The following is a 14500-nucleotide window of genomic DNA, read 5'->3' as shown; positions in this document are numbered from 1 at the left end:
ACCTTCCCAAGAGAGTTTAATGAAGTCTGTGAAATTGGCTGTAGACCCCAAATCTCTCATGTTCTTTGGCGATCACTCATAGCCAAGTAAGATTGGCTTCCATGAACACGGTCTTAACAGTGAGTCCGTAAGTGACTGTGGAGGCCAATTCTGGATCCACATGTCCTTCCACAGTGGGGACATAGGTTTCCGTGCAGGAGTCGATCACAGTGAGGGTTTGCCAAACATGCCTTCCTTTTAGCTCATTTCTCCCTTTCATCCTGAGTTTGAGCGTCTTCAAAGTCCAGGACACCTTTGGTAAAGGCTGTTCTCCAACTGAAGCACTTGCAGGCCAGTGTTTTCCAGTTGTTGGGGTTTATACTAATTTTTTTAGATTTGCGTTGAGAGAGTCTTTAAACCACTTTTGTTGACCACCAGCATTACGCCTTCCATTTTTAAGTTGCTTTGGAAGACAGTCAGGCATAGCCCAGGTCTGTGAAGCTGCTTTTCAGGTGCTTGGAGGGGGTGGTGTGTGGCATCCGGGCATTAGCAATGCTAACCAAGCCCTGGCTCTGTCACCAACCTAAACCAAGGGAATTCTGTTTCCTGCGCAGCTGGCAGAGCCCCTCTTTGCTAGGCATGGGATTGCCACGTGCCCTGGCCTCCACAGGAGACTCACAGTCCCTCTCTGCGTCTCTATTCCTTTTTGGCCACCGTCAAATGAGGGCAATGGGACTGCCCTAATGATCCTAAGCTGAATAGCTGCCCAGCCCAGCTTCAGGTCCCCCACCAAGTGCCCCCCCGAACCCACCGCTCTCAACCAACTCAATTGCCTCCTCCCCAACATTCACACTCCCTTTTCAAGCCTCCTCCAATCTACTCTCTCTCCACCAGATTTCCACTCACTCTCTTCCCCGCTCCCTCCCTGCTTGACATTCCCTTAGTAACTCTAAAAGCATTACCTCAGTTACCCTATTACACACAATATTTCTTATAGATTTGTGGGGGGACCCCACCAAACCCTGTGAAGGGAAAGGACTTGGTATTCTCCTGGCAGTCGTGGGGAATGGATGCCCAGTGCACCTGCCCTGACATTGCTCCCAAAGAAAGCTTGGCCCACCCACTTCAAGATGAGAGCACCTCGTTTGTGCTCTCATGCAGGAAGGTTCTTCTCCCATTCTCCGTTTACGCTCAACTTGTGTTCTCCCCGCCCCATGAAAATCTTTCTTTCCTCTGAAATAGGTAAGAGGAAGGGGAATTTTCTTGATTTACAAAAGTACGTGCATTGTCTCTTTTTTCCAAGTTGTGTTTGGTGTGTAGTAGCCCATTCACATGTTCAGGGATTCTTCCCTCAAAGCAACCCATAGCATAGAGTTCTGCCATGCTTCAAGGATACCTTCTTCCTTCCTGGATCTCCATTGTGCACCACTGTGGCTCTTGCAGAAGCGCTCTGTGTAAAAAGAACAGGTAATTGATGATGATGATGATTGGTGGGGTACAAATAATAAACGTTCTACAAGTGAGACCAATGTCAACACACCCTTCAGTGATGTCATGTGGATGAACAATAGCAAGGAGAGTTGGCTCCCAGGTCCTTTCTTTGAGCAAGACCCAGAACATTCATGTAAATAAATGTAACCCATGTTCATGGCCTTTCTACCACCCTAAAAAAAGAAGTAGTAAAGGACCCCTTAAAGTTAAGTCCGGTCACAGACGACTCTGGGGTTGCGGCACTCATCTCGCTTTACAAGCCAAGGGAGCTGGCGTTTGTCTGCAGTTTTTCCGGGTCATGTGGCCAGCATAAGCCGCTTCTGGTGCAATGGAGCACCGAAACCAGAGCAGCGCACGGAAACGTCGTTTACCTTCCCGCCGGAGTGGTACCTATTTATCTACTTGCACTTTTGGGTGTGCTTTCGAACTGCTAGGTTGACAGGAGCTAGGACCAAGCAATGGGAGCTCACCCCGTCGCGGGGATTCAAACTGCTGACCTGATCAGTAAGCCCGAGAGGCTTAGTGGTTTAGACCGCAGTGCCACCCATGTCCCAACCTACAGCTACCCATAAAGTCTTGCCTCTGAAAAACTACGGGTAGCTGTTCTACCTACCTACAGCTACCCATAAAGTTTTTCAGGTGTAAATTTTCAGTATCATTAGAATTTATTACTTGCACTTCACCCTAAAGTCCCAGAGTGGGTTACAACTATTTTTTTTTTTAAAAAAATGAGTAATAGTTAAGCGATATACCGTATTTTTCGCTCTATAAGATGCACCAGACCACAAGACGCACCTAGTTTTTGGAGGAGGAAAACAAGAAAAAAAATATTCTGAATCTCGGAAGCCAGAACAGCAAGAGGGATCGCTGTGCAGTGAAAGCAGCAATTCCTCTTGCTGTTCTGGCTTCTGTGATAGCTGTGCAGCCTGCATTCGCTCCATAAGACACACACTCATTTCCCCTTACTTTCTTACTTTCTAAGGGGGGGGGGTGAGTCTTATAGAGCAAAAAATACGGTATGTAAAAACCCTGTCCACTCCAAATATTCTGGGCCATTGCCTTGAGGTGGTAGTGGACTGAATGTGGGCCAACAAACAAGCTGAATGCAGGCAAGACAGGTGCTGTGCGTTTGGGGTTCTTGGATCTGGGAAATGGGGAGCTGGTTGCACTGCCTGAAGGAGCCAATGTCTAGTTTGGGGGTACTCAGCGCTGCCACTTGAGGCTTGGATGGCCTCCATGGTTAGGGTTGGGGTTTTGCCAGCTATGGGCCTTCTTGGACAGAGAAAGCTTGGCTATTCAAGCGCTGGAAATCTCCTACCTGCTCTGCTCATTACACTGCCCTTGAAGACTGGGCGCTACAACTATTGGCGAGCAGGATACCAACTAGTGCCACAGGTGGAGTGCCTATTACATCTGTTTTTAAAAACCTGCACTCTCAGCCAGTTTGTTTACAGCCCCAATTCAATGAGATTTTTCTGATACACAAAGCCCTAGATGACTTGTGCCCCAAATATATCAGGACAAGTGCCTTCTGCCACATTAACCTGCCCAAATGTTGAGATCTGAGGGCAGGGACTCCTCTTGGTGCTGCTTCCTAACAAAAATTGAGTGGTGGGAGCACAAGGGAAGGTCGTCATGGTGATAGTCCCTAGACAGAGATGAACCTTGCATGTTGTTTTGTCAGCAGGTCAAGGCATACCTCTTTTAGCCAGGTCTTTGGAGAGGGAACGGGACAAGGTTAGTGCTACCTCCTTTCCCTTACATGTCTTGAGATTACTGTGTAACACTTTCACAGTGTTATTGTGGTTTTATTCAGTGTGTTCTACCTTCCTGATTTTAATGTACCCTGCCCTGGGACAGTAGGTGAAGGCTGAATAATAAACACAGACAAATCCACCTCTCTATCTTTCCTTGAAATATGTAACACATGTTCAAATTTTAAGTAGATAACTGTCCTAAACTTTGTTGCTAGAATTTGTCTGATTCCTTAGCATGCACTGGTACGACACAAATCTTACAACAATGAATAAGTTTTTTATTTCTTGCATGTAGTTTAATAGTGATGGATAGCATACGAGATAAAGCTCATTGTACTTTCTGTAGTTTTAGATTCCTAGGCTAATTTCCTTCTCAAGAAGGTCTGAGTAAAAACAAACAAAAACCAGAGTTGCCGATTGTTTCAGGGTGGGGGGACGGACCCTCTTTGTTTGTTCTATCCTGTTTGTTAATTTCTGTGGGGTAATCTATGCAAAGAAGCATTCTGTCCTAGATTCTCATCCTCTGCTGGACACCAGCTGTCGAGCGTACTAAAGATGAACATGAATCCCTGCAATTGAAGGCTCAGAGGCTAGAGTAAGCAGTTTAAGACAGTATTATGCAGTCCACGGCCACATGGTGGAATGTTGTTAGAATCTGATCCCTTTACCAATCCTCGGAGCCAAGACAAGAGAGGACTGGTATTTTCCACAAGTAAGAGAAAAGTAACTACTGAGAGTCTGCCTGCTCAAGGAATTGCTGCCTCTTTTTGTAAATAAGAGTTGAGATTGTGCAGCTGTGTGCGGGCATTGTTTTCCATTAAACATCTAATCCCCCAAGAAACCATTCTTTATCAACTTGCACTCATTGTATAGATCACACAGGTGTATGGCTATAGGTTTCACGTTGATCCTTAATGCCAAACACTGAAAGTCTTCACTAACCTTCATATGATGGGGGGCTTACTGAGGCAGCAGTTATCTTCTTGTGCCCTGAGCATGAGCCAGTGTGGTGTAGTGGTTAAAAGCGGTAGTCTCGTAATCTGGTGAACCGGGTTTGCGTCTCCGCTCCTCCACATGCAGCTGCTGGGTGACCTTGGGCTAGTCGCACTTCTCTGAAGTCTCTCAGCCTCACCTCACAGAGTGTTTGTTGTGGGGGAGGAAGGGAAAGGAGAATGTTGGCCGCTTTGAGACTCCCTTCGGATAGTGATAAAGCAGGATATCAAATCCAAACTCTTCTCTTCTTCTTCTGAGTACTGGGGCAGAAATTTCAGGGGGCAACAAGTCACCTCTTCACAGGAACAAAGCAGCCTATCGGAGCAAGGCTTGGCTTCATGGTGAAAATGAGGCGAGCCATGGTGTTGCACCAGCAAATGTCAGCAACTACAGTGGTGCCTCGCAAGACGAAATTAATTCATTCCGCAAATTTTTTCATCTAGCGAATTTTTCGTCTTGCGAAGCACGGTTTCCCATAGGAATGCATTGAAAATCAATTAATGCGTTCCTATGGTCAAAAAAAGTCCAAACAAAGCCAAATTTGGTACAACAAGTTTATTAAGTGCTCTTTAAAGTCACACATACTGTAAATAGCATTTCAAAATTCAAACCCAGAATTTTTTTAAAAAAACAGCAGAGTGGCCCAATGGTCACAGAAAATCATAAAAATGCAAAAAAAAAAACCACACAAGCTTCCAGATTCTTGCAAACCCCTTCCCAACACCAAGTCCTTGAATTCCAAACACCCCAACCCAAAATCCAACCCCCCCCCAAAGTTTTAAAAGCTTAACTTACCAAATGGCTGCAAAAGAAGTTTTGGAAAAGCTTCAAAAATCACCAAAGTCTTTAAAAACCTCAAAAAAGGCTATTATGTACACTGCGTTCTATGAGTTGCTCCTTGAAGTCAAGTCGCAACTGTATTAACGGTGTTAAGAAAAAGGAAACAAACTTGCAAGACGTTTTCGTCTTGCGAAGCAAGCCCATAGGGAAATTCGTCTTGCGAAGCAGCTCAAAAACCGCAAAACCCTTTCGTTTAGCGAGTTTTCCGCCTTGCGAGGCATTCGTCTTGCGGGGCACCACTGTATAGGAATCAGACTTTAGGAAGTAGATGTGGCTCTTTTTCCAGCTAGGGTAGTGTAGAGTGTCATAACCATCCAACAGATTACTTGATTAGGACTTGCAAAGGAATAAAACTTCCAAGAAATGATTGGGAGGCAAAATTACAATGTTTTGGACTTTTTAGTTTTGGGGGAGGGAGATGAGTTTGGGCGGGGGGAGAGGTGATGTGATAGCAGTGCATGGTGTGAAGAAAGTGGAGACAAAAGGAAGGACTTCTTTGATGAAGACTAGGGCTGCCATGTGTTGGGCAAGTCAATAAGAAAATCTCTTTTTTGGCATTTGTCTAAAAAAAGCTCAACAATGTTGTGGTCTTCCTAAGAAAGGCTCAACAACTTTTGGGGTGTCCTTTTGAAATATGGAGTTAATGTTTGGAATTTGCTCCTGCAAGATGTAGTGGGGGGGTGCCAACTTGGATGACTTTAAAAAGGGGTTAGGCAAATTAATGGAGGATAAGAATGGCTTGCAAGTCATGATGGCTATGCATTCCCTTCAGGATCAAAGGTATCGTGCCCCTGAATAGAACTTGCTAAAGAACAACAGAGGGCGGCTATTGGGCACATGCCTTGTGGGCTTTCTAGGGGCATCTGATGGTCAGCTGTGGAAACAGGATAGCGGACTGCATAGGCCTGCAGTCCGCTATCCTGTTAAAACCTGCGCTCTTATTTTATGCTCTTCCAAAGACCCCTCTTTGTGCTTGCTGCAGTAAGCGATCGTGTCTCTACTTGCCAAACGTAACATGGGAAAAACCTCAGCTATTCGATTGCTTATCCTATTGCAAAAAGTAGCGTGCGACTTCAGCCCTTATTGTTTAACTGGGGGCTGATTGCTCGTGGTTTACGTCTGGGACGAGCTGATAAAGTCTAGTTTGTGTTTTTCACCAGCAAACTGTCAGGCCGGGCAGCAGATCTTTGGTACTCTTGTCTATCAGACTCCAAGGCAATTGATGACATTACATCTGTTGTTCGTTTCAGATCTGCTGAGCCCCATGAAAATCAATAGTTTTCCATTATCAGGTCTGGCTGGGTCACTGGTCTGTCAATGAGCTGTTACAATTGGCGTACAAGGGTGAACCTGACCAGTCAATTGCTGCTGACAAGAGGAAAACATGCTGACAGCCAATAGAACAAGTCAGAACACAGATTTGCACTTCATCGAAAGAGGCTCAGAGCAAGGCCATTGTCGAGATGTAGGGCACACAGAGTTTCCGCTCTGGGAGAGACTATGGTGTAACCTTTCTAGGGAATAAAATCCTGGTCTGATGCAAGCTATTCATAGGTGAGCTAAGATTCAAATAGAGACATTTGCTAGCAAGTGAACCCGCAGGCCATAGGCCCATGAGGTCTGACATCTCAATTTTTGCCCCACTCTTTAACACGCTCTTCCAAGCTTCTCAGCTACCATTTAAAAAAATGTTGAGAGATCATCCCAATATTAGGATATTAATTATTTTCAACCTTTTATTAGCTCCTTTCAAGTATTAAATCCCGGGCTTTTCACATTATTTATGCCTTTAGTTCTGTTTGATTCTTCCAGAATTCAACGTTCAGTTGTGTTCTCTCATGAAACAGGAAGAGGAGGGGAGGGGAGGGGAAAAGCACACATAATTCCCTAGTCATCACTGGAAGTCAAAATTAGCTGGGGTGGAGGCCGGACTCCTCCAAAAAGAAATCTTGTGGATTTAAAATTTTTTCCTGTGGTAAAGAGGGAAAAGCAGAGCTGAGTGAAGCCGCCTTGCTTGGGAATAATAATAATAATAATGAGATGAAAAGTTGCCGTTTGACTTGCAGCATTTGGTAGCTCAAAACCCCTATCAGATCCCTCATAGCATTAATTAAAAAGAACTTATTTTTTTAAATAAAATGAAGCACGGTTTAGACGCCCCCTCCACCTCCCCCATATCTCTCCTCCACCTCCTCTTCTCCCATGTGAGTCTGTGGGCTGAAGGGAATTCAGGTTAATATGTTGACACACTTAACAATGTAGGGTCATGTTGCACCGCATGCTTCACTGGTTTGCTTGAGCGCCGCCTCTGACAGGTTCCTAATCAGCCACTGCCCTAAAGGCAGAGGCAAAAGAGAGGGATTTTAATTACTGCTCCAGCCCAGGCTTTGCCAGTATTAAATTGAGACATAATTAGGCCTCCGAATTTTAATAATTGTCCTAGCTAATTGGGCAGACAAGTGCGTTTCAGCAGCATGGCGTGATTAGATAATTAGTATTTCCAAATGACAAAATTGGGCTCTTGATTACAAAGTTGAGAGAAATGAGTTAGGGGGCGGGTAACTGGGAAGGAGTGGAGGGATGGAAAGAGAGAGAGAGGACAAGGTAGCGCAGGAAAGCGGCTCTTTACGAGTCTATTAGGAGAGAGTTTAACGGTGCAGGTAATTTGGTAGCCATTCAGAGATGTCGGAGAGCTCACTTGAGAGAGATGTGAGCGTTTTGGCTGCAGAGGGCAGCAGGCTGAGGGAAGCCGGCTTTGAAACTCTCTGCAATGATATTATTTGGGGCCTTCATGTGTTCGCTGGTGGTGGTTCACTAGGCCCTTTCCTGCAGGTGGTGCATGAACCTCAGAAGGAGCATCTCATGGGCCTCTTTCTTCAGCAGTCTTAACTCACCAAGCTTCCTACGCAGCCTGCTGTGGCATGGAGGAGGGGGGCGAGAGGTCCTCCAGAGCAAGGCCTGGCCAGGTAGCACAGCTGCCTTGGGACATTGAAAGGTCAAGGATCTCATGATACCTTCAGCAGAGAGTTCCTCACAGCAGCTGCAAGTAGTTTACAAGTGAGGCCTGCAGCAAAACCTTATAGTCTGGAGTGGTCCCAGACCCTCCAAGTGTCCAGGGACGTCCCTGATTTAGAGAAGCCGTTCCCCTTTCTGATTTGACCCTATTTTCCTTAGGATGTCCCTATTTTCACTGGAGAAACGTTGGAGGGTATGTGATCCTGTGCAGGATTCCAGCTTTTCCAGAATTCTCCATTCTATCCCTCTTTATGGTCGTCTCTCTCAGCACCTCACTATTCAGCATTCTGTGGACACTGAGCCATCCTGGTTTCCTCTCAGGATTTTCCTCTAAATATTTTTTCGACCTGCAAACCTTGGGGTCCCCTCAATGCCTGCTGTTAGCACCTTCCTATAATTCCTCACTTATAGCCCACCCTTTCATCCAAGTCTTAGGGTGACATACACAGTTCTCCTTTGCCCCATGTTTCACAACAACCCTGAGAGGTAGGCTAGGCTGAGAGACAGTGAGTGGCCCAAGTTTGCTAAGTGAGTCTCTTAAGTCCTAGTCTGGCACTTTAACCGTGACACTGGTTAAATAACATTTAATAACATTTCTGCCGGCCCTCTGCAAACTGTGGTTGAAGACATCCATTAGAAAGCCGTAGGTATCTTCTGACATAGCTAATGATATGGACCTACTAACCCTCCCTCCCTCAGTAAAAGAAAAGTGTAGAAAATATCAGTAGACTCTGAAACAAAAAACACATTATTCCTCTCTCCCGCCCCGAACGTAGTACATGATGACAATGATTGTACACTCCATGGGTTATCACAACATACGTGTAGTACAAGTGTAAGTAGCACATTGCTACTATTTAACCTCCATGTGCTATGGTCTTCCCACCACCTGGGGGCATAACAGCGCACAGAATAACTACCCAGCAATTCTGAGCCTTCTGCATTGTAGCTGGACAGCTTGCTGCCTCTTCTCCTTTGCTTAGTTTTTCTTCCAGGTCAATGGGCAACAAGATGGCCAATGTGGCACAATGTAGTTAAGTGTTGCACATTGTTTTATGCAGTCCATATTGTCACTTGGGTGCTGCTAACACAGATGTTTGACCTCCCTTCCCCCCAGGTGGCCTTCATTGTCTCTCGAGACAGATGGATGCCAACAACAATATATTGTTGCACACCACTCCAATCTCTGAGCGGTGTGAGATGCAGGGGTCCAGGTGCTTACCCAGGGTTTGTGTATCCTTTTTGGAAATGAGGCACAGCAGAGACTGTGGTGCCTTTATGATATATGGTTTATTTACACATATATACAGTGGTGCCCCGCAAGCCGAATGCCTCGCAAGACGAAAAACTCGCTAGACGAAAGGGTTTTTCGGTTTTGCGTTGCTTCGCTAGACGAATTTCCCTATGGGCTTGCTTCGCAAGACGAAAACATCTTGCGCTTTTTTTTTAAAGCCGCTTGAAGAGGCGCAGTTGCGATGGACCGTGCTTCACAAGACGAAAAATATCGCAAGACGAAAAGACTCGCGGAACGAATTATTTTTGTCTTGCGAGGCACCACTGTATCTAAATCTACAATGGAGAGTTTCCCAGCATGACATTCCAAGAGGGTCTCTTGCTCTGGGGGATAGGAAATAGTTTGATGAAATTATGTATACCATTGAGAATGTGGAATATAATACTAGAACTTGAGATCATCCAAGAGGGTCTCCTGCTTCTCCCTTCCAGTAAAATCAAATGCCTGTGTATTTAGGAGAGGCAAAAGGAAATCCTTCATATATAAAGATGTGGCGGTAGCCACTGATTTAGATGATGTTAAGAGAGGATTAGACAAATTCATTGAGGATTGGTGTGTCAATAGTTAATAGCCATGATGGCTAAATAGAAGCTCCATGTTCAGAGGCAGGGTGCAGTTGAATGCCAGTCACTGGGGAACAGCAGTAGGAGGGAGCTCTTGCTGTCAAGCCTTACTTGAGGACACCCTTGAGAGATCTGGTTGGTGACTTTGTGAAAGAAGATGCTGGACTAGATTCCCACTGGTCTGGTCCACAAGGACCCTTCTTGTGCTGCTTGCCACTTCTTGCAGAAAGGAGTTGGCTATTCCTTAAGTTGCCTGCAAGACCAGAGATGAAGGTAGAGTTGGGCATTTGCCAACACCACTTGTTGAATGAGAACAATGCAAGTCTAGCAAGAACGGAGGACGTGAATTGTGTGCTCAGGATGACTTCACATTTATCCATTTTAAGTTTCTGTTCTCTAGTTTCCTTGTTCTCTTCTAGGACCAGTTCACTCACGCCTGTGGTTACATCATCTGAAAAATGAATACTGATTCATCTAAACGAACACATTCCTTTGAAGAGTGAGTTGAGATGATATGGACCAACCGTTGCTGTTCTGCTTTAAGTTGGAAGTGGAATAGCAACTTCGCTTCCAGACTTCTGGAATCCAAATAACATTCTGTAACAAGTTGGACACTCGCTCCTTACCCAGACCCAAGGAGAGGGTTCAATATTCCCTCTCACTCTTCCCCTGCACTGCAATTTAGGGAAGAGGAATAGAAACCAATATGGCAATGCTACTTAGAAAGGAAAAGGTTAAGGAGATAGAGTTGATTCCTAGAGAGGAGGAATGACCCACAGAGGATAGAGTAAATTCTGTATTGGCCATAACCAGTCAGGAAAGCTGAATAGCTGCACAATGGATCAGCTACACCTGAGGAAATTATGCAATGGTTCCGTTGTGCTAAAAAAGCCCACATTCTCTTACCTGTGGGGTCGGGAGTGTAGCTGAACAGAGAAAGCATAGGCGCATGTTTTGAACCTGATGTCATGCAGATGTCTTATAAAAAAGTAAGTGAACAAAGCATGGCTATTCTACAGTAAATGCCCAGGGTAGAAGCAGCCATGGAAGGTCTACCTGTGATGTTCGGCCTGCGGTGGACTCATTATCCAGGTAAGTTGCTGTGATGCTGATCTCAAATGATGCATATGCAGTAGTGGCTGGTGTCCATTGGGAGTGGCAGGGCAGAAGGGAGGACAATAGTAGGTAGAGTGAGAGCCAGGGGTGAACTTTGGTGTCCTGGTGTCCTGAGTGAGGACAAAATTTGGCACCACACCCAACTTTTAGTAGGTACCCCCTTGGCAGCCTTTGAGGAGGAAGTGTTCGCAGCACCCTGAATCTGGCACTGCCAGACCAATGAGAGCCAACTAATTCTAGTTTTGTTTCCATCCTCCTCCCTGCTTGGTTCTGTTGGGGCATCATGGCAACAAAGGCGATTGAGACTGGCAGCCAGTGCCATAGCCTATGCTGGCTGCAAGTTGTTGTTGTTTAGTCGTTTAGTCATGTCCGACTCTTCGTGACCCCATGGACCAGAGCACGCCAGGCATTTCTGTCTTCCACTGCCTCCCACAGTTTGGTCAAACTCATGCTGGTAGCTTTGAGAACACTGTCCAACCATCTGGTCCTCTGTCGTCCCCTTCTCCTTGTGCCCTCCATCTTTCCCAACATCAGGGTCATTTCCAGGGAGTCTTCTCTTCTCATGAGGTGGCCAAAGTATTGGAGCCTCAGCTTCAGGATCTGTCCTTCCAGTGAGCACTCAGGGCTGATTTCCTTAAGAATGGATAGGTCTGACCATACCTTATTACAGACTATTTTTTGACAGTTATTTCCCTTTTTTTAAAAAAAAATGGTTTTTGTTGTTGGCATAATTCTGTGTTGTGTTAACCTTTCTGATGAATAAATACTTAAAATAATATCTGAACCAATGATTGACCGCTTAGTTAATCAAGTTTGGCTCATTTTTAAATAAGACTAAATAGATGCCAAAGTTGCTGGGTCCAGGGCAGGAGAGGAAGAGAATGGGTATTAAGTCACTCAAGAGAGGCTTTTCCGAAGGCATGGGTCCGCTGAACTTCCAAAAGCAACAACTTTTCCATACGTCCGGATTTCCCCAGACATTATAGGCATTTCAAGGGCAGGATTGATGTCCGGGGGAAATTACTGAAGTGTGTCAATTGAAAAACCACGTCTTTAAAAAAATGCTGAACAACTTGTGGGTTGTTCAACAATTTACAATTTGGATGGTTTCCTTAAAAAAAGCTCAACAAGGTTTTTTTGTGGGGGGTCTTGGTTTTCACTTTTTGAAATAAATATGGCAACACTATCTGTTTGGCAGTAGCTGGGCTCCCATTTTGAGTTCACTTTTTGCCTTCCACAGATAAAAATCTAACACCCACGGAAGGAAGGTGTAATATCAGACTGTCACAAAGATTTCGCCTGCCTGTACACAATGCGAGGGTTTCTCTCTCCTCCCTGCCCGCTTTTTGAAGAATTTCTTTTATGACTGATCACTCAACACCTTGTTGGCTCTGATTGCAGAAAACGCACCTTATAAATATATGATAACCACCCTGTAATAGGGAGTGTGACAATTTACTTCACAGTGTGTTTCAGGCTGCTAATTGATCGTTTCAGTCCAGGGACTATGCAGAATAAATTACAGCCATCAAAAGGATATCACAGTTCATTTTTGTAGAATGGTGCCTGTGTCGCTTCTTGTTCATCTTTTGTCGAATAAACCACATTAATCCGATGCGCTTGTTATTAATCTGACTATTCAGACGGATCTGCGCGCAGCCACAAGGGGGCGCTCGATTTGCATCCTTTGGCAAGCCATGCCTGTTTAAACCTACCTAGATCAGATTCCTGTTCTTTTGTAGATGGGCTGGATTATGCAAGACAGTGTGACTACTGGCTGTGCTCCACTATTTTATAAATTAGCAGGAGGGGGGGGGGAAATACATAGAAAAATGTTTTTTTTATGAGATTTTTTTTTCCTTCTTCAATTTTTAATTCCTCATTGAGCGATCAAAGAGCTGGCAAGTGGGTAAGAGATTAATCCTGAGCTGGTAAGCCCTTTAAATAGAAACTGGTTTTTTTGTTTCCTTCCAGTCCTCTTTAATTTCTTTATAAATGGTAATAACAACAGCAGCAATAACAACAACACCATCAAGATATGACCTGGTTCAAACCAACAGCCTATGTTTTGAGAAAATGTCTGAATCTGATCAAAGGCTCAAATAAAATGTGATGAGATGTTTTTCACTTATAGGTAATTCATCAAACACTCTTTTATTATGATGATTAAATAATAATAAAACAATAACAGTATTATTAGTACAGAAGAACTAATTTCTTTCTTTAAAGAAAGCAAAAGGGCTGAGTTACTTCTTTCCAAAGGCTTTAGGAGAAATCATTCCTTTCTTAAGGCTGCAATCCTATACACACTTTCCTGGGAGCAGGTAAGGTTTACTTCTGAGTAGGGAAGCCTAGGATTTCATTGAAAATCACAAAATGAATGCATATATTGTTTCAAATGAAGCGTACATTTATCAGATATACGTGTGTGTTTCACATTTAGTCTATCTCCCGTTTTACTAGCTGAAGAATATATTGGAATTAGAAGAACTATGTTGTTGGCTAAGGGATGAAGTGGAAGGTTTTTTGTCTGCTAGAGATGATGGAAGTTGACCAACGAATATTTCAGGCGTTTGTTTTAGACAGCTTTGCAAGCAAGTACCTGTAAAGACAGTTCTTCCATTTGAAAAAAATAATAATAATTGGTACCCACCTTCAGTAGAAGACTCTGCCGCCCCCCAAGAGGACTTTTTCATATAGCTTTCCCTAAACAAATCAGATGCTAAAGCAAAAGTTTTTTCTCTGCCAGTGCAGCCACCTGCTTGCATTGCTTCTACTCCCTCCAGAATCACATCTAGGAAAATCTGTTAAAACCATGGTGCCTAATCTTGCAGACTTTGGGGTGAAAAGCAGTGCCTGAATTATGGGGGGTTGTGTGTGTGTGTTGATCCCTCAACTTTCTTGGATAACACAAAGGGTACTCTTTGCAGCAGAAATAGAAGTGGGGCACACACGTACTTGAATGTATGTGCTGAGTATCAGGATAGGACCTCTCATGCGTCGAGATCCATATTATGCGTTTGAGCCGATACCCAGAAAAAAGACCGCCTGAGCTGGTAGGGATAATCCTTAGTGCATCGCTAGTTCTTCTTTTCACTCAGGTGACATGCTCGTTGACTTAGTGTTGACATGTACTTCAGTCAAAAGGCTGCTGTTATCTGTATGTATTGTCAAGATACATAATTCCATCTCTGATCATTCGTGCTGTGCTAATGAGAAATTATTCTCTCTAGAATGCAGTAACTCCAGAGCGGAGCAGTGGTTGCAGGGTGTTACGCCTGTGAAATACCCGGAAGATGAAAGGACATATATGCATATAATTTTGCAGCCATCAAATCTGCATTTGCAAAATCCAAACATTTTTACACGGTGTGTGTGTGTGTGTGTGTGTGTGTGTGTGTGTGTGTGTAAGCATAATGAGACTTGTTTGGAGAAGAGGGAAATTTAGAAAT

The sequence above is a fragment of the Podarcis bocagei genome, assembly GCF_964188305.1.
Source record: "Podarcis bocagei genome assembly, chromosome: 5".
Classification (NCBI taxonomy): Eukaryota; Metazoa; Chordata; class Lepidosauria; order Squamata; family Lacertidae; genus Podarcis; species Podarcis bocagei.
This window is presented reverse-complemented; position numbering follows the sequence as displayed.